A 19,671-nucleotide genomic window follows, 5' to 3' on the forward strand; every position below is an offset into this window, starting at 1 on the left:
TAATCAAATCAAGATTCAATCAGTTATAAGTTTTACAACTATCTTGGGTTAGATGAATTTTTTAAATGCTCTATTTGGGTAGTCTAGTGGGAGACCCACATATGAATCTGAGACATCCTGAGAGTAAACATAACAAAGCATAAAGGAAGGCTCAGAAATCATTCTTAAATGTCTTGAAGTGGGAATTGTTTGCTGGACATAAAGTTAAAACAGATCTTTCCAAGATTAACATTAAAAGCATGGTCAAAAAATTCTTAAGCAGAAATTTTAATTTAAAATTTACTCCCAGGTGGCCAGGCATGGTTGCTCACACCTGTAATCCCAGCACCTTGGGAGGCTGAGGTGGGCGGATCATGAGGTCAAGAGATCAAGATCATTCTGGCCAACATGGTGAAACCCCGTCTCTACTAAAAATACAAAAAATTAGCTGGGCATTGCGGTGTGTGTGCCGGTAGTCCCAGCTACTCGGGAGGCTCAGGCAGGAGAATCGCTTGAACCCGGGAGGCAGAGGTTGCAGTGAGTCGAGATCGCACCACTGCACTCCAGCCTGGTGACAGAGCGAGACACCATCTTAAAAAGCAAGCAAACAAACAAACAAACAAACAAATTACTCCCAGGTAACTCACAAAAACCAAAAAAAAAAAAAAAAAAAAAACTTCCTGAAAGAAACTCTATTTCAGTTGAGGCCAACAGAGTTTTAGGCCTTCACGAATTTAAATATTTTATATGTGCTATGAAAGAAAGTTTACTGATGTTATGAAAGCTATAGAATTCACTAAACATTATGTAACTGATACTATTATAACAATATGTCTCAGAAACCTTAATTTTTTCTTTAGAATAACATATAAAATATATAGTAAATATGTCTGGACTACTTTGGGGAAAGAATAGATTATATGTTATTCTAAAGAAAGAATTATGGTTTCTGAGATTCAAAAAACCCAAATACTTAAAATTCAGAAGAAATTTTTTTCAAACTGCAAACAACTATATGCTTAATATAAATAAGGTCTTGATATTTAATTATATTTTATTCCAGCAGAAAAAAAATACGTGAGTTATATTATTTAGAATTGGCATGGTATCTAAATAGAATAGCAAGAAAGATTAAACATATTGTAATTTAAAATACAGAAAAAGTTTTAATCTAAACAGCAACAGTAGCTGGAGCTTGAGCTTGGGTCTGTGACCTTCAGTTATTCTCGACTAAGGTGTCCATGAAAGAAAATGTATATTTTTTTTAGTTATTTTTCACTTAAATGTCTATAAGAACAGAAACCCAAAGAAAAGTTAAAAATCTTATTTTCTTATGCATTTAAAAAAATTATTCCTCAGATCCACTTTATAGGAGAGAGATAAAAATCAAGATAATTATCTTCTGGCATTCGTAGCATTTTTTTGTTTTAGACATATTGTTATAATAGTATCAGTTACAAAACGTTTAGTGAATGCTATAGCTTTCGTAACATCAGTAAACTTTCTTTCATAGCACATATAAAATATTTAAATATTTTCTGCATATGTTTGTCTAATGTTAGTCTCACATAGTAAGTGTTACATTGGTGAAGGTACATAGATGTCAATATTTGTACTTTGCCATAATATCTATACTAAGCATACCTCCTGAATATTGGTAGATAGAATATATCATGGCTTATACCCCTTTATACAATTTAATGCTTAGTTTTTCTTTGTTTAATTCTGCCATTATTATTATTATTAATGATTTATCATACTTTTATGATCTTAACACAATTTCTGTTACTTTCAGTATTTTCTGCTTGTTTTCTTGTCTTTTCTACAGAGAAATATATTTGTATTGGTTTTGGTCTTATAAATAATATTTTGGTCTTATAAAAAATAATTTCTGTTTTCTAAAAAAATTTAATTAGTTTATATTTTTATAATAGATGTTTTCGATCATTCTTTAGTTTTCTTTCTGTTTCTGTGGGTGCTTACGCTGGTAATAGTAGTAATTAATATTTTCTTGATACTTTCATCAAGAAAGACAGCATAGCATAGTGTTTAATAAGTCAAATCGCATCACATTATTGATTTCACCATTTAATACATGTACTACCATGGTCAAATTAATTTATCAGTTTTGCATTTGTTTCTTGACTTACAAAGAAGCAATGATAACGTAATGTATGTTGAAGATCAGTTTAGTTTTTTTGATACATAATAGTTGTACATATTTATGGGGTACATGTAATATTTTGATACATGCTAGAATGTATAATGACCAAGCTAGGGTAACTGGGATATTTGTCACCTCAAACACTTATCATTTATTTGTGTTGGGAGTATCTCAAGTCTTTCCTTCCAGCCATTTTGAAATATACAATAATATTTTTTCTTTATTTCTTCTAAAAAAAATAAAAACGGGATACATGTGCAGAATGTGCAGGTTTGTTACATACGTATACATGCGCCATTATGGTTTTTTGCACCTATTGACCCATCCTCTAAGTTCCCTTCCCTCACCTGCTACCCCCCAACAGGCCCTGGTGTGTGGTGTTTCCCCCTCTCTGTGTCCATGTGTTCTCAATGTTCAGATCCCACTTATGAGTGAGAATATGCGGTGTCTGGTTTTCTGTTCCTGTGTTAGATTGCTGAGAATGATGGCTTCCAGCGTCATGCATGTCCCTTCAAAGGACATGATCTCATTCATTTTTATGGCTGCATAGTATTCCATGGTGGATGTATGTCACACTTTATTTATCCAGTCAATCACTGATGGGCGTTTCGGTTGGTTCCATGTCTTTGCTATTGTAAATAGTGTTGCAATAAACATACATGTGCATATTTCTTTATAATAGAATGATTTATATTCCTTTGGATATATACCCAGTAATGGGATTGCTAGGTCAAATGGTATTTCTGGCTCTATATCCTCGAGGAATCACCATACTGTCTTCCACAATAGTTGAACTGATTTACTTTCCCACCAACATTGTAAAAGCATTTATATCTCTCCATAGCCTCACCAGCATCTATTGTTTCCTGATGTTTCAATAATTGCCATTCTGACTGGTGTGAGATGGTATCTCGTTGTGGTTTCGATTTGCATTTCTCTGATGATCAATGATGTTGATCATGTTTATTGGCCAAATAAATGTCTTTTTTTTTTTCAGAAGTGTCTGTTCATATACTTTGCCCACTTTTTGATGGGGTCATCTGTTTCTTCTTGTAAATATGTTTATGTTCCTAGTAAATTTTGGATATTAGACCTTCGTAAGATGGGTAAATTGCAAAAATTTTCTCCCATTCTGTAGGTTGCCTGTTCACTCTGATGATAGTTTCTTTTACTGTGCAGAAACTCTTTATTTTATCTAGATTGCTTTTGTCAATTTTGGCTTTTGTTGCAATTGCTTTTGCTGTTTCATTCATGAAGTCTTTGCACATGCCTATGTCCTGAATGGTATTGCCCAGGTTTTCTTCCATGGTTTTTATGATTTTGTGTTTTACATTTAAGTCTTTAATCCATGTTGAGTTAATTTTTGTATAAGGTGTAAGGAAGGGGTCCAGTTTCAGTTTTCTGCATGTGGCTAGCCAGTTTTCCCAGCACCATTTATTGAATAGGAGATCCATTCCTCATTGCTTGTTTTTGTCAGGTTTGTCAAAGATCAGATAATTGGAAATGTGTGGTGTTGTGTTATTTCTAAGGTCTCTGTTCTGCTACATTGGTCTATATGTCTGTTTTGATACCAGTACCATGCTGTTTTGATTACTGTAGCCTTGTAGTATAGTTTGAAGTCAGGTAGTGTAATGCCCCCAGCTTTGTTCTTATAGCTTAGGATTGTCTTGGCTATACTAGGTCTTATTTGATTCCATGTAAAATTTAAAATACTTTTTTTTTTCTAATTCTGTGAAGAATGTCAATGGTAGTTTGATAGGAATAGCATTGAATCTATAAATTACTTTGGGCAGTATGGCCATTTTCATGATATTGATTCTTCCTATCCATGAGCATGAATGTCTTTCAGTTTGTGTCCTCTCTTATTTCCTTGAGCAATGGTTTACAGTTTTCCTAGAAGAGGTCCTTCATGTCCCTTGTTAGCTGTATGGTATTTTATTCTCTTTGTAGCAACTGTGAATGGGAGTTCATTCATGACTTGGCTCTCTGCTTGCCTATTGTTGGTGTAAAGGAATATTGTGATTTTTGCGCATTGATTTTTTATCCTGAGACTTTGCTGAACTTGCTTATTAGTTCAAGAAGTTTTTGGGCTGAGATGATGGGATTTTCTAAATATAAAATTATGTCATCTGCAAATAGAGACAATTTGACTTCCTCTCTTCCTATTTGAATCACTTTATTTCTTTCTCTTGCCTGATTGCACTGGCCAAAACTTCCAGTACTATGTTGAATAGGAGTGGTGAGAGAGGGCATCCTTGTCTTGTGCCAGTTTTCAAAGGGGATGCTTCCAGCTTTTGCCTATTCAATATGATATTGGCTATTAGTTTTCATAAATAGCTCTTATTATTTTGGGATATGTTCCATCAATACCTAGTTTATTGAGAGTTTTTAACATGAAGAGATGTTGAAATTTATCAAAGGTGTTTTTTGCATCTATTGACATAATTGTCAATAGATTTTTCTTGTCTTTGTTTCTGTTTACGTGATGGATTACATTGATTGATTCCCATGTGTTGAACCAGCCTTGTATCCCAGGGGTGAAGTCAACTTGGTTGCGGGGATAAGTTTTTTATGTGCTGCTGGATTTGGTTTGCCATTATTTTATTGAGGATTTTCACATCAATGTTCATCAGGGATATTGGCCTTAAGTTTTCCTTTTTAGTTGTGTCTCTTCCCAGTTTCGGTATCAGGATGATGCTGGCTTCATAAAATGAGTTAAGGGGGATTCCTTCCTTTTCAATTGTTTGGAATAGTTTCAAAAGGAATGGTACCAGCTACTGTTTGTATTTCTGGTAGTATTCTGCTGTGAATTCATCTGGTCCAGGGCTTCTTTTTGTTGGTAGGTTATTAATTACTGCCTCAATATCAGAGATTGTTATTTGTCTATTCAGAGATTCAACTTCTTCCTGATTTAGTCTTGGTAGGGTGTATGCATCCAGGAATTTATCCATTTTTTTTCTAGATTTTCTAGTTTATTTGCATAGAGGTATTTATAGTATTCTCTAATGGTAGTTTGTATTTCTGTGGGGTCAGTGGTGATATCCCTTCTATCATTTTTATTGTGTCTATTTGATTCTTCTCTCTCTTCTTCTTTATTAGTCTAGCTAGTCGTATATCTATTTTGTTAATTTTTTCAAAAAACCAGCCCCTGGATTTATTGATTTTTTGCAGGTTTTTTTTGTTTGTCTTTATCTCCTTCTGTTCTTCTCTGATCTTAGATCTTTCTGGTCTTCTGCTAGCTTTTGGGTTAATTTGCTCTTGCATCTCTAGCTCTTTTAATTGTGATGTTAAGGTGTCAATTTGAGATCTTTCCAGCTTTCTGATGTGGACATTTAGTGCTATAAATTTCCCTCTTAACACTGCTTTAGCTGTTTCCCAGAGATTCTGGTACATTGTCTCTTTGTTTTCACTGGTTTCAAAGAACTTCTTGAATTCTGCCTTAATTTCATTATTTACCCAAGAGTCATTCAGGAGCAGGTTGTTGAATTTCCACTAAATTGTGTGGTTTTGAGTGAGTTTCTTAATCCTGAGTTTTAATTTCATTGCACTGTGGTCTGGGAGACTGTTATGATTTCGGTTATTTTGAATTTGCTAAGGAGTGTTTTACTTCCAATTATGTAGTTGATTTCAGAGTAAGTGCCATGTGGCACTGAGAAGAATGTATATTCTGTTGATTTGGGTAGAGAGTTCTGTAGACATCTACGAGGTCTGCTCTTGATCCAGAGCTGAGTTCAAGTCTTGAATATCCTTGTTAATTTTCTGTCTCATTGATCTGTGTAATACTGACAGTGGGGTGTTAAAGTTTCCACTTTTAATATGTGGGAGTCTAAGTCTCTTTGTAGGTGTCCAAAAACTTGTTTTATTAATCTGGGTGTTCCTGTATTGGATGCATATATATTTAAAATAATTAGCTAGCTCGTCTTGTTGAATTGTTCCCTTTATCATTATATAATGCCTCTCTTTGTCTTTTTTGATATTTGTTGGTTTAAAGTCTGTTTTGTCAGAGATTGATATTGCAACCTCTGCTTTTTTTTGCTTTCTATTTGCTTGCTAAATTTTCCTCCATCCCTTTATTTTGAGCCTGTGTGTGTCATTGCATGTAAGATGGGTCTCCTGAATACAGCACACCAATGGGTCTTGACTCCTTATCCAATCTGCCAGTCTGTGTCTTTTTATTGAGGGCATTTAGCCCATTTACATTTAAGGTTAGTATTGTTATGTGTGAATTTGCTCCTGTAATAATGATGCTATTTGGTTATTTTGCACATTAGTTGATGCAGTTTCTTCATAATGTCATCAGTCTTTAGATTTTGGTGTGTTTTTGCTGTGGCTGGTACCAGTTTTTCCTTTTCATGTTTAGTGCTTCTTTCAGGAGCTCTCACAGGGTAGGCTTGGTGGTAATGAAATCACTCAGCATTTGCTTGTCTGGGAAGGATTTTATTTCTCCTTCACTTATGAAGCTTAGTTTGGCTGGATATGAAATTCTGGGTTGAAAATTCTTTTCCTTAAGAACGTTGAATATTGGCTCCAAATCTCTTCTTGTTTGTAGAGTTTCTGCTGAGAGGTCTGCTGTTAGTCTGATTGGCTTCCCTTTGTAGGTGACCTGGCCTTATTTATTTTTCTGGCTGCCCTTAACAGTTTTTCCTTATTTTGACCTTGGAGAACCTGATGATTACATGTCCTGGGGTTGATCTTCTCTTGGAGTATCTTAATGGTGTTCTCTGTATTTCCTGAATTTACATGTTGGCCTGTCTTGCTAGTTGGGGAAGGTCTCCTGGATAGTATCCTGAAGTGTGTTTTCCAGATTGTTTCCATTCTCCCCATCTGCTTTGGATACTCCAATCAATCATAGGTTTGGTCTTCTGATGAAGTCCCATATTTCTTAGAGGCTTTGTTCATTGTTTTTCATTATTTTTTCTCTATGCTTGTCTGCATGTCTTATTTCTGTGAGTTGGTCTTCAAACTCTGATGTCCTTTCTTCTGCTTGGTTGATTAAGCTGTTGATACTTGTGTATGATTCATAAAGTTTTTGTGCTGTGTTTTTCACCTCCATCAGTTCATTTATGTTCCTTTCTAAAGTAGCTATTCTAGTAAGCAATTCCTCTAACCTTTTATCAAGGGTCTTAGCTTCTTTGCATTGTCTTAGAACATGCTCCTTGAGCTCAGTATAGTTTTTTTATTACCCATCTCCTGAAGCCTACTTCCGTCAATTCATCCATCTGATCCTTCATCCAGTTCTACCTTCTTGATGGAGAGACGTTGCAATGATTTGGATAAGAAGAGGCATTCTGGCCTTTTGGGTTTTCAGCATTTTTTCATTGATTCTTTCTCGCCTTCATGAGTTTGTCTAGTTTTGGTCTTTCAGGCTGCTGATCCTTGGATGGGGTTTTTGTGGAGGAGGCCCTTTTTGTTGTTGTTGTTGATGCTGTTGTTGTTGCTTTCTGCTTGTTTTTTTTTTCCTTCAATAGTCAGGTCCCTCTTCTGTAGGGCTGCTGCAGTTTGCTGGGGGTTCACTTCAGGCCCTATTTATCTGATGTCACCTAAGGAGGCTGGAGAACAGCAAAAATGGGTGCCATCTCCTTCCTCTGAGACCTCTGACCTCAAGAGACACCTGAAGAGACACTCTGACTGCCACAGCTGGGTGTTGGGCTGTAGGAACAAGTCTTGGGACCAGGCCTTCCAGCCTCCCTGGCTCCAACAGGGGAAAAATGCAGCCTGGAACTATAGAAATGGGTGCCGCCCTTCCCTCACCCAGGGATCTTGGCATGTTAGGCAGTTTTAAGTCCCAGCGCTGTCTGCTGCCCCTCCCTCAAGGATCTCAAATGGCTTAGACAGCAGGCAGCCATAGTGGGTGCTGGTCACCCCTTCCCCTGGGAGTTCAGTAGGCTTAAGCAGATTCCAGCTGGAAGGCTGCAAGAATTTGTGCATTTCGGGGTTGGGACACCAGGCCCCAGTGGCATGGATTCATGAGTGGGATCTTTTGATCCGTGAGCTGCACAGTTCCATGGAAAAAGCAGTTTCCCCTGTTGAGTAGTAGGCTCACTCACACCTCTGTTGGCTAGAGGCAGGGGTTTCCCCTTCCCCAGGTGGCTCTCAGGTGGTCCATTGCACCACACTGTTCTTCCTTCTCTCCATGAGTCACTCCAGCCTTCTAGTCAATTTTGATGTGACAACCCAAATACCCTGGTTACTGGTGAAAGATTCACAGGCTTATTATGATTTTTTTGGGTGGGAACCTCTGAAAGCCACTGCTTCTAGTCGGCCATCTTAGTCCCACCCCATACAATACAGTTTTGTTAGCTATAGTTGCCCTACTATGTTATTGAACACTAGAACTTTTTTCTCCTATTTAACTGCATTTTTGTACACATTAATCAATCTTTTTTCATACCTGCTTCCTTCTTACCCTTCCCAGCCTCAGGTAACAACTATTCTACTCACCATGTCTATAAAATCAATTGTTATGGTTCCCACATATGAGTCAGAACATACAATATTTTTCTTTCTGTGCCTGGTTTATTTCACTTATAATGTTCACCAGTTCCATCTGTGTTACTGCAAAATAGGATTTTCTTTTTTATGACTTAATAGTATTTCACTCTGTATATATAACACATTTTCTTTATCTATTCATCTGTTGATGCACACAGGTGGATTGATTATCTTGGCTATTGTAAATAGTGCTGCAATAAGCAAGAGAGTGCAGATCTCTTTGATATACTGACTTTCTTTCAGATTTATATATGCAGCAGTGGAATTGCTGGATCATATGGTAGTTCTATTTTTAGTTTTTTGAGAAAGCTTCACATTCTTTGTCTTAATGGCTGTACTAATTTACATTCCCACCAAAAACATTTAAGAGTTTATTCTTCTTTGCATCCTCACCAGCATGTTATTTTTTTGTTTATTTATTTTTATAATAGCCATTATAACTAGGGTGAGATGACATCTGATTTAGGTTTTGATTTGCATTTACTTCATGATTGGTGATGTTCAGCAATTTTAAATATCTGTTGAACATTTATGTGACTTCTTTTAAGAAATGTATATTAAGCTCTTTGACTCATTTTAAATTGAATTATTTGAATTTTATTTTGCTATTGAGTTATTTGAATTTCATAGTATTTGGTTTGTTTTTCCTATTTAGTTGTTTCAGTTCTTTATATATTCTGTTATTAATCCCTAGTCAGATGGATAGATTGTCAATATTTTTCCATTGTGTGTGTTGTCGCTTCACGTTGTTGATGGCTTCTTTTGCTGTGCAGCTTTTTAGCTTGATGTAACCCATTTATCAATTTTTGCTTTTGTTTCTTTCATATATTACATTTAAGTCTTTAATCCATGTTGAGTTTATTTTTGTATATAGTGAGTGATATGGGTTGGCTCTGTATCCCCACCCAAATCTCATCTCAAATTGTAATCCCCACATTCCAGGGAAGGGGCCTAGTGGGAGGTGATTCAATCATGGGAGAATTCTCACTTCCTGTTCTTGTGATAGTGAGTGAGCTCTTGTAAGATCTGATTGTTTGAAAATGTGTGGCACTTTCCCCCTCTACTCTCTCTCTCTCCTGCCGCCATGTGAATAGGGTATTTTCTTCCCCTTCACCTTCCATCATGATTGTAAGTTTCCTGACACCTCCCAGTCATGTCTCCTCTTAAACCTGTGGAACTGTGAGTAAATTAAACCTCTATTATTCATAAATTACCCCGTATCAGTTCTTTATACCAGTGTAAAAACAGACTTATACAGAAAATTGGTACCAGGAGAGTGGAACACTGCTTTAAAGATACCTGAAAATGAGAATGCAACTTTGGAACTGGGTAAGAGGTAGACAGTGGAACAGTTTGGAGGGCTCAGAAGAAGATAAGAAGATGTAGGAAAATTTGGAACTTTCTAGAGACTTGTTGAATGGTTTTGACCAAAATGCTAATAGTAATATGGACAATAAAGTCCAGGCTGAGCAGTTGTCACATGGAGATGAGGAACTTATTAGAAACTGGAATAAATGTCACTCTCTCTATGATTAAGCAAAGATACTGGCAGTATTTTGCCCCTGCCTTAGAGACCTGTGTAACTACGAACTTGAGGGAAATGATTTAGACTATCTAGCAGAAGAAATGTCTAAGGAGCAAAGCATTCAAGTTGTGGCCTGTCTGCTCCTAACAGCATATAGTCATATGTGTTCACAAAGATATGATCTGAAATTGGGACTTGTGTTTAAAGGGAAGCAAAGTATAAAATTTTGGAAAATTTGCAGCCCGACCATGTGGTAGAAATGAAAACTCATTTTCTGGAGAGAAATTCAAGCCTGCTGCAGAAATTTGCATCAGTATAGAGAAGCCTAATGTTAATAGCAAAGACAATAGAGTAAATGTCTCCAGGGCATTTCAGAGATTTTCACAGCACTGCTTCTCATCATAGGATTGAAGGTTTAAAAGGGAAAATGGTTTTGTGTGGCCAGGCCAAGAGCCTTGCTGCTCTGTGCAGCCTTGGGACATGGTACTCTGCATCCCAACAACTTCAGCTCCAACTCTGGCTAAAAGGGGCAAAGGTACAGCTTAGGCCATGGCTTCAGAGGGTGCAAGCCAAAAGCCTTGGTGGCTTCCATGTGGTGTTGAACCTGTGAGTGCACACAAGGCAAGAATTGAGGTTTGGGAACCTCCATCTAGATTTCAGAGGATGTATGGAAATACCTCATGTCCAGGCAGAAGTCTGCTACAGAGTCAGAGCCCTCATGGAGAACTTCTACTAGGTCAGTGCAGAGAGAAAATGTGGGTTTGGAGTCCCCACACAGAGTCCTCACTGGGACACTGCCTAGTAGAGCTGTGAGGAGAGCACAACTGTCCTCTAGACTCTAGAATGGAGCTGAATCATGTGTCTGGAAAAGGTGCAGGCATTCAAAGCCAGCCCATGAAAGCAGCCACAGGGGCTGTACCCTGCAGAGCTATAAGAGCAGAGCTGCCCAAGGTCTTGGTAGCCCACTCCTTGCATCAGCATGCCCAGGATGTAAGACATGGAGTCAAATAAGATTATTTTGGAGCTTTAAGATTTAATAATTGCCCTGCTGGGTTTCAGACTTGCATGGGATCTGTAGGCCCTTTGTTCAGGCCAATTTCTCCCTTTTGGAATGGGAACAATTACTCAATATTTGTACTTCCATTGGATCTTGGTAGTAACTAATTTCTTTTTTTATTTTACAGGCTCATAGGCAGAAAGGACTTGTCTCAGATGAGATTTTGGACTGGAATTTTCAGTTAATGCTGAAATGAGTTAAGACTTTGGGGAACTCTTGGGAAGGCATGATTGTATTTTAAAATGTAAGAAAGACATAAGATTTGGGAGGGACCAGAGGTGGATTGATATAGTTTGGCTCTGTGTCCCCACCAAAATTTTAGCTCAAATTGTAACCCCCATATTTTGGGGAAGGGGCCTATTGAGAGGTGATTGAATCATGGGGGCAGAACTCCCCCTTGCTGTTCTCATGAAAGTGAGTGAGTTTTCATGAGATCTGGTTGTTTGAAAGTGTGTGGCACTTCCTTTCCACTCTCTCTCCTGCCACCATGTGAGAAGGTATTCCTTCCCCTTTGCTTTCTGCCATGATTGTACATTTCCTGTGGCCTCCCAGTCATATATCCTGTTAAGCCTGCAGAACTGTGAGTCAATTAAACCTTTTTTTCTTCATAAATTACCCAGTTTCTGATAGTTCCTTATAGCAATATAAAAATGGACTAATACAGTGAGAGATAGTAGTCCAGTTTCATTCTTCTGTACATGGATATTCAGTTTTCCCAGAACCATTTATTGGATAGATTTTCCTTTTCCCATAGTATGTTCTTGGTGAGTTTTGTAAAAATGAGTTGGCTGCAAATGAATGGATTCATTTCTGAGTTATCTATTCTGTTTCATTGGTCTTTGTGCCTGTTTTCATACCAGTACCTTTCTGTTTTGATTAGTATAGCTCTGTAGTATATTTTGAAGTCTGTTAGTATAATACCTCCAGCTTTGCTATTTTTGCTCAGGGTTGCTTTGACTTTTCAAGTATTTCATGGTTTTATACAAAATTTATGATTTTTTTCACTTCTAAGAAGAATGTTATTGCTATTCTGATAGGGATTACATTGAAAATATAGATCATTTTGGATATTATGGACATTTTAACAGTATTATTTTTTCCAATCCATGAACATGCAACAGCTTTCTACCTTTTTGTGTCCTCTTCAATTTCTTTTATTGATGTTCTATAGTTTTTATTCAAAGATCTTTTAATTCTTTGGTTACATTTATTCCTAAGTATATTTTGTAGCTATTGTAAATAGAATTGCTTTTTAAACTTTTTTTCCAGATTGTTTGCTGTGACTTACACTACTGATTTGTACATGTTAATTTTGTATCTTGTAACTTTATTGAATTAATGTATCAGTTCTAAGATTATTTAGGTGGAGTCTTTCATTTTTCCTAAATATAAGATCATAGTGTCTGCACACAGGGAACAATTGAATTCTATCTTTCCAATTTTGATGCCCTTTATTTGTTTCCCTTATCTAATTTCTCTGCCTAGGACTTTCAGTACTGTACTGAATAAAAATGATAAAAGCAGGCTTCCTCGCCTTGTTGTAAATCTTAAAGAAAAACTCATTTTTTTCTCAATATAATGTTAGCTATAGGCTTGTCATGTATGACCTTCATTATTTTGAGCTATGTTCCTTCTATACCCAGTTTTTTAGCGTTTTTTTAATTATAAAAGGATGTTTAATTTTCTCAAATCCGTTTTTAGCATCTATTGAGATTATTATTTGAATTTTGTTTTTGACTGCTAATTCAATGTATCACATTTTCTTTCATGTGTATTGATCACTCATCTATGGGATGTTTTACACTTTATCATGGTGAATGATCTTTTAAATGTGTTGTTGAATTCAGTGTGCAAGAATTTGTGGAAGATTTTTTCATCTATGTTCATCAGTGATATTGATGTTTAGTTTTCTATTTTTGTTGTGTCTTTGGTTTTGGTATCAGGAAAATGTTGGCCTCATAAAATGAGTTGAAAAGATTCCCTCCTTTTCAATTTTCTTGAAAAGTTAGAGTTGAATTTATATTAGTTCTTCTTTGAATGATTGTTAGAATTCAGCAGTGTAGTCATCAGTTCTTGGGCTTTTCTTTAATGTGAAAATTTTTAATAAAATTTTATTTTGTTCTGGAAAGTTTTTTTAAGTTTATCCTTCATATTTAAAGGCTAGCTCTGCTAGGTACAGTATTTTTTGGTTTTTAGTTTATTTTTCTTCAGCAGTTTAAATATTTCATTCTCCCTTCTGACCCATAGCATTTCCACCAAGAAGTCTGTTGCCAGTTGTTTCTGAATTCCTTTATATTTGCTTTTTTTCTCTTGCTTCTTTTAGTGTCCTTTCTTTTTCATTGACCATTGAGAGTTTGACACCTTAGAGTTGTCTTATTTGGATTGAGTCTGTTTGTTGATTGTTGGTCTTCTTGCACCTGGATATTAATATATTTTGCTAGGTTTGCAAAGTTCTCTGTTAATTTTTGAATAAACTTTATACCCCTATCTTTTCTCTACTCTCTTTTTAAGGTAATCACTGTTATATTTGCACTTTTGAGGCTATTTTCTAGATCTCATATTCATTCTCTATTTTTTATCATTCTTTTTCTATTTCTTTTGACTTTTTTTATTTTTATTTTTATTTTTTTTTCGATAATGTCTAGTTTAATCTGCCAAATATACAAGTTGAATTTGTGGAGCATGTTTTGCCTGGGTGCCACACAGTAAACAGAGGTTTCTTGAAATGATCAATGGGTAGGGTTAAAAAGGGGCACTGGCCCCGGCCAGGTGGGTAGGAACCGGTCAGAGAAGGGCAGACAGGCGAGGCTTCGGTCAGATAGGACTGACCAGGAACAAGCCATGACCCTTGAGGACACAGGGACACGGGCTCCCAGATGACAGCCTCTCTCTGAATGAGCACCCAGACAACACAGTCCGGGGCTGGGCGTAGCAAACCCGTCAGCAGCTGCCTCCTGGGACAACCACCCCCTTAAGTGCTATCTATCAGACAAATGAAAGCTCTTCTTACCCCATCTCCCAGGCACCCCCCAGCAAGGGCTCTGAATTGTAAAAACAGTGAAAACATTCAAATGGTTATATATGAAATGCTGTCCTGCATCTTTCTGTCTCAAAGATAGCAGCTGCCCCTGCCCCAGCGCCTCGCCACATCCCCCAAACAATTTATGTGCCAAGATGAAGAGGAGACCCCAGGCCATGGGGGGCTCCTGGCCGTGAGGGGCTGTTGAAGCGGCGCCAGGGCACAGGGTGGGCGAGACACAGCAGAGGTCCTGGCAGCGCGGCCCAGGTCCCCGGCATCTCCTCCCACGGGTTGCGGTTACTTATACAGGAAGAGTGACTGCATTCGTTTTCCTGACAATGTGGTATAGTCTTTTGCTTTTCTTTCCTCTTCCTTCTTCCGGGCAGCCTCCTCCCACTGTTTCCGGATGATGGCCAGCTGGGCCAGGTCGTCCTTGGCTTGCTCTGACTTCCCGGCCAAGTGCATTTTCATGTAACGCTCTTTTGCCTTCTGCTTCTCAATCTCTTCTCGTTCTCTCCTCGAAAGCTCTGTTGGCCCGTCCAGATCCAGTTGTGTGACCTTTTTGGTTGTCTGTGCCACCCGGTTGGGGTTCTCGATGTCTCTGAGCCCTTCGACGCCTTTGCACTTTTGCTGGTAGTCACCTTCTTCATCTTCACTCTTCATCTGAGTCTAGAGATTTCTTCTCCTTTTGGGGGTCACCTGCAGCCCCATCTCCACCTTCTTTTTGGTCCTCTTCTTCCCTGGCCTTCTGCTTCTCAGCATGCAGCTGCGCTTCAATCTCCTCAGGGCTTGTATACTGCCTCGCCTGGCCTTTGTGGCCTCCCTTTCTCCCTCCTTTAGGGATCGCGGCTCCGCGGCTGTGGTCTTGACTTTGTATTTTAAATAGCCTGTCTTTGAGCTTACCAATTATTTTTTTCTGTTTGATCAATTCTGCTGTTGTGACGTTTATTTAATTTCACTTTGTCAATTGTATTTTTTAGCTACAGGATTTCCATTTGACATTTTAAAATTATTTCAATCTTTTTGTTAAATATTTATAATAAATTAACAAATTATTTATGTGTGTATATTTGCATGTTTTCCTGAAGTTCATTGAACTTTCTCAAAACAACGAATTTTAATTCCCTGTCAGAGAAGTTACATATCTTCATCCCTACAGGGCTGATTATGGTGTCTTATTTAGTTCATTTGGTGAGGTTATATTTTCCAAAATTTTATTAATGTTTGCGAATGTTTGTTACTGCTTGGGCATTGAAGAATTAGATATTAATCTAACCTTCACATCTCACCTTATTTGTATTTGTCCTTTTCCAAAGGACTTTCCAAGAGTTCAAAGGGGACTAATTGTTGAGTTTCCTAAGCCTGTTGTTGCTGCAACTATTTCCACACAAAAGGGCATGCTAAGTGCAGATTCCTACATACTCAGCCCTGATGGGCTTGGTGAAGATTAGGAAAAATTTCCTGGGATCCCAAGTAAAGTCCCTTGCTCACTTGCCTCTTTGTTCTCTAAGCAAATGAAGTCTCATGATGTTCTGAGATGCCTGGAGTTGAGGGAGGAATGATATGGGCACTCCTGTGACCACTGCTAGCACCACACCACAAGCCCATGGCCTCCCAAACCAATAAAGTCCTAGGGATAGTCCAAAGACTGTGACCACTATTTGTTCAATTCCTGAGGCCACGGTAGTCAGCTAGTGGTGAATCCACTCAGTAATGCATTCCCTTCTGGCCCAGGATAGGTTTAAAAGCCCTCTTCAGGGGCAAGAGCCTGAAATTAAGGGTTTGGGGGCTCTTTCCAGGGCTGCCTTACTATTGTGGTGCTGGTACTAGGTTTTAAGGTAAAGTCCCCTGTGGATGTCTCTCTTCTTCCGCCAAATGGCGTCTCTCTCCATGATGCACTGCTTGGAGATGGAGGAGGGGTGATGCAGGTACTCCTGTGGCCAGTGAACCTGGTGTTACACTGAATTACACCCTGAGCTCACAACCTCCTAGAGCAGAGCGACACTGACATTTGACCAAGAACCATGGTCAGTCACTACAGGATGTCTGCCACTAAAATTTATTTGCACCAAAATCTCTGAAATTATCACTAAACAACTTAATGATTTAACCAAATACTACCTGTTCCTGAAAAACCTATTGAAATAAAAAAAATTAAAAAATTATTTGGTACTGGAAGCCACTTTATTCAGTTGGTAGTGAAGTAGGCAGGTACTCAATTTCCTCCAGCAGAAGAGGGAGATTCCCCTCTAGCTTTGAGCAGATTTAAGTGTTTCCTTCATGGGCACCAGCCTGAAATCAAGGACCACAGAATTCTACCCAGTGCTGTGTTCCATTACGATGGAGCCAGCACTGAGTTACAGTGTAAAGTCCTACACTCACTTCCTTCTCCCTCCCACAAGCACACGGGTTTTCTGTCCCTATTACCCTGCCAGGGGTTGGAGCAGTGTGGTGTAGGCAATGTGAAACTGCCCTTCCTACTCTCTTCAGTGTGTCTTTTCTTGTTATGCTAAAACAACCTACTATGATCTCTCATCTGATTTTTTAATTCTTGTGAAGGTGATTTCTCATATGGATAGTTGTTTAATTTGATGTTCCTGCAGGGAAATTAACTTGAGGATGCTGAACAGTTTTGTAAAAGTTTATTCTAAATCCCATGAACATTTTTTGCTGATATGCTCTTTTTGATTTTTTGACATGATAATCTTAAAACCTATATTATAATATTTGCCTCAGGGGTCATTTTTCATCTTTAGTCTTAAAAAGATTGAGTCTATCTTAAATTAGAATTTTCAAGAGATGGACCAAATGAGTAGTCTTTGACTCACTTACTGTTTACCAATGACAGTGGGCTTCACCTTTTGTAGGTTTCCAGCTGTAGAGCAAAGTGATTGACATGATTTCCATCATGATCTCATTTCTACTGATATTTTTCTAGGTTATCTTTGTTGTCTCAAGGTGGGAAATATTTCTACTTTAAAACAGAGATAGCAACAAAAACAAATACTTATAGGTTTAGTGTTATTAAAGATGAGATATTCTACTCTAAACTCTAAAGTTGTCTGCCAGTGTACAGTTGTGCTTCCTATTTCTTAATACTCTGAAATGAGAGAGAGAGTAGCAGAAATATATTAATACCCAGTGCACATTGCTGTCTTTAGCCCTCTCTTCTTTTTCCTGTAGTCTCTTCTAACTTTCATATACATACACTTACATGGTTTGATTTTAGGAAACACTGCTCTTGTTACCCTATACAACTGTCTATGTACAGCAGAATTATAAATGTCCAATTTTCTGATTAGTAAGAAACTTATTTATCTAGGAAAGTGGAAAAACTTTAGACAATATAACACATTTCTTTCTGAATTTTTGGAAGAGTAATGGACAGTCATAAACTAATTCTAGTAATGATTTCACTAAATATATTTTCTTAACCCAACTCCATAGTTCATAAACCAATATATTTTTACCACATTATATTTATTGGATATCTTTATTCTCTGTTCTATGGTATCTTGAAAATGTACCTTTTTTCACAATTGCATATATTTGTGTGTATGTGAAATTAGAAGAGACTAAATTTGAGCTTAAAATTGGATGCTCTTAAAAATGAGTCTCTACTTCTGTTTTGTATCATGTTTGTTTTTGTTTGTTTTCAAAGTGAACACAAACTAGTATCATACTTCTAAGCATTTTGCTCAAAAGCAATTTTTATTTGGTGATGTGCAATCAAAATATTAAAACAGAGCCAGCAATAAAAGCAAATACTTATGAGGTTTAGTGTTATTAAAGATGAGATATTCTACTCTAAACCCTAAAGCTGTCTGCCTGTGTACAGTTGTCCTATAACCAGATCTATAGGAAAAGGCATAGTCAGCTTGATCTAGAGAACAATCTGGTTATCAGTTCAGTGACGAGACAATTGACAAGAATTTCTAGAAATTAACATAACTCATATGTGTTTAAAATTTTAAAATGAGAATTTTAGTAAAACGGAAAAAGTTGAGAATAAATAAAAATTGATTCTTAATTTTATGTAATTGATTGCATATAAATATGGTGTTAAAAGTCTCAGATCTCATACCAATATTAAAAGGCAATAATTAGAACAAGGGGTATATATTAGACAATGTAGTTCTCTTTCCAGAGGACTAAAACAACAACAACCACATGTACTTCTTAAATTATAAACAAGATTTTTAACAATTATTTTCATCATTCTGTATGTTTTTCAGTTTTTAGATTTTTACCAACAATGGAACACATCATCCAAGAACAACACATACTACCAAGCCTAGAATTTCTCTGATACAGCATACTTAATGATTTCCTTTTTTATAATCCTTAATTCTATTGTCTACATGATGTCTCCTTCTTATCATTTATATAACCACTTTTTTTCACAAGTTTTAGGAAAGAGCAATAAGTGTAATTGAATATTCAAATAAATATTCATAAATTTAACCATTAATTTTATGAAATTACATCCTTTGGACTTGAACTTATTTATCACTCTGTTAACTAATATAACAAATCTGGATTATGATACAAGAGGTATTTTGGAGTTGCCAATAAATAGTGAGTCACTGTGAAGTTTGTGTATTTGTTCTCTATAAACTGTCAACAATCACCAAAAATTAAGATAACTGAAGTCGAGTATGCATTTAAATTAGATATAAAACGGACAATTTAAAAACACACATACAATTGTATCTCTAAGTTGGTTATATAAAAACTACCTTTTTTTTTTTTTGAGGTGGCTAGTCTGATTTCCCACAGGTTTTGGCAAGAGTTCAGTCACCAGAGTTAGCTAAACCCTTGTGTCATTTTCAGTCTCTTTGTTGTCCTTTTCCTGTATGTCCCAGTACATCACCCCTGATCATGCTTGCTGAATTGGTGGCCCTCTTATCTTGTTCTTCTGTGCTTTGCTGTGGCTTATGGACTCCCATTGCAGGTATCTCAGTGTCCTGCTGTTAGCATCAGGACTTGGCCAGCTCTAGGGTTTCTTTACTGTGTACTGACACTGATCATTTTCGTTTTTCTTAGCCTCTGTCCTGCCTTCTGTATTGAGTCTTTTCTCTTATTTCTTTTGTCATCTTATCCCTTTTTTCCCTCCCTTCTTTTCTCATTTTGATTTTTTTTTTCTTCCCTGTCCATCCCATTTTAGTATACATGATGCATGACCCTGCCTTTTTTTTTTTTTACTGTGGGGGGAGGGTTGGCTTTTTTGATGTATTTTAAATTATGCTTTTGCTCTGGTCATTTTGGGAAAACATTTATTTATAACCAGGAAACCTTGTCACTTTGATGAGATGTGAAGATATTTCCTTATATAACCATTAAAATAATATCACCCTCTGGAGATAAACTCTCCCTCTCTAGTACTTCCAACTCTCTAGTATAGCAGACATTATAATATAGTAAAAAGGCAGCAA

General features: G+C 37.1%; 1 pseudogene; it reads right to left on the reverse strand.

Moving 5' to 3' along the window:
• Nucleotides 1–12,839: 12,839 nt before the first annotated feature.
• LOC100984591 (28 kDa heat- and acid-stable phosphoprotein-like) lies at nucleotides 12,840–19,185 on the reverse strand (annotated as a pseudogene).
• Between the last annotated feature and the right edge of the window lie 486 nt (nucleotides 19,186–19,671).

The sequence above is a fragment of the Pan paniscus genome, chromosome 4, assembly GCF_029289425.2.
Source record: "Pan paniscus chromosome 4, NHGRI_mPanPan1-v2.0_pri, whole genome shotgun sequence".
NCBI lineage: Eukaryota > Metazoa > Chordata > Mammalia > Primates > Hominidae > Pan > Pan paniscus.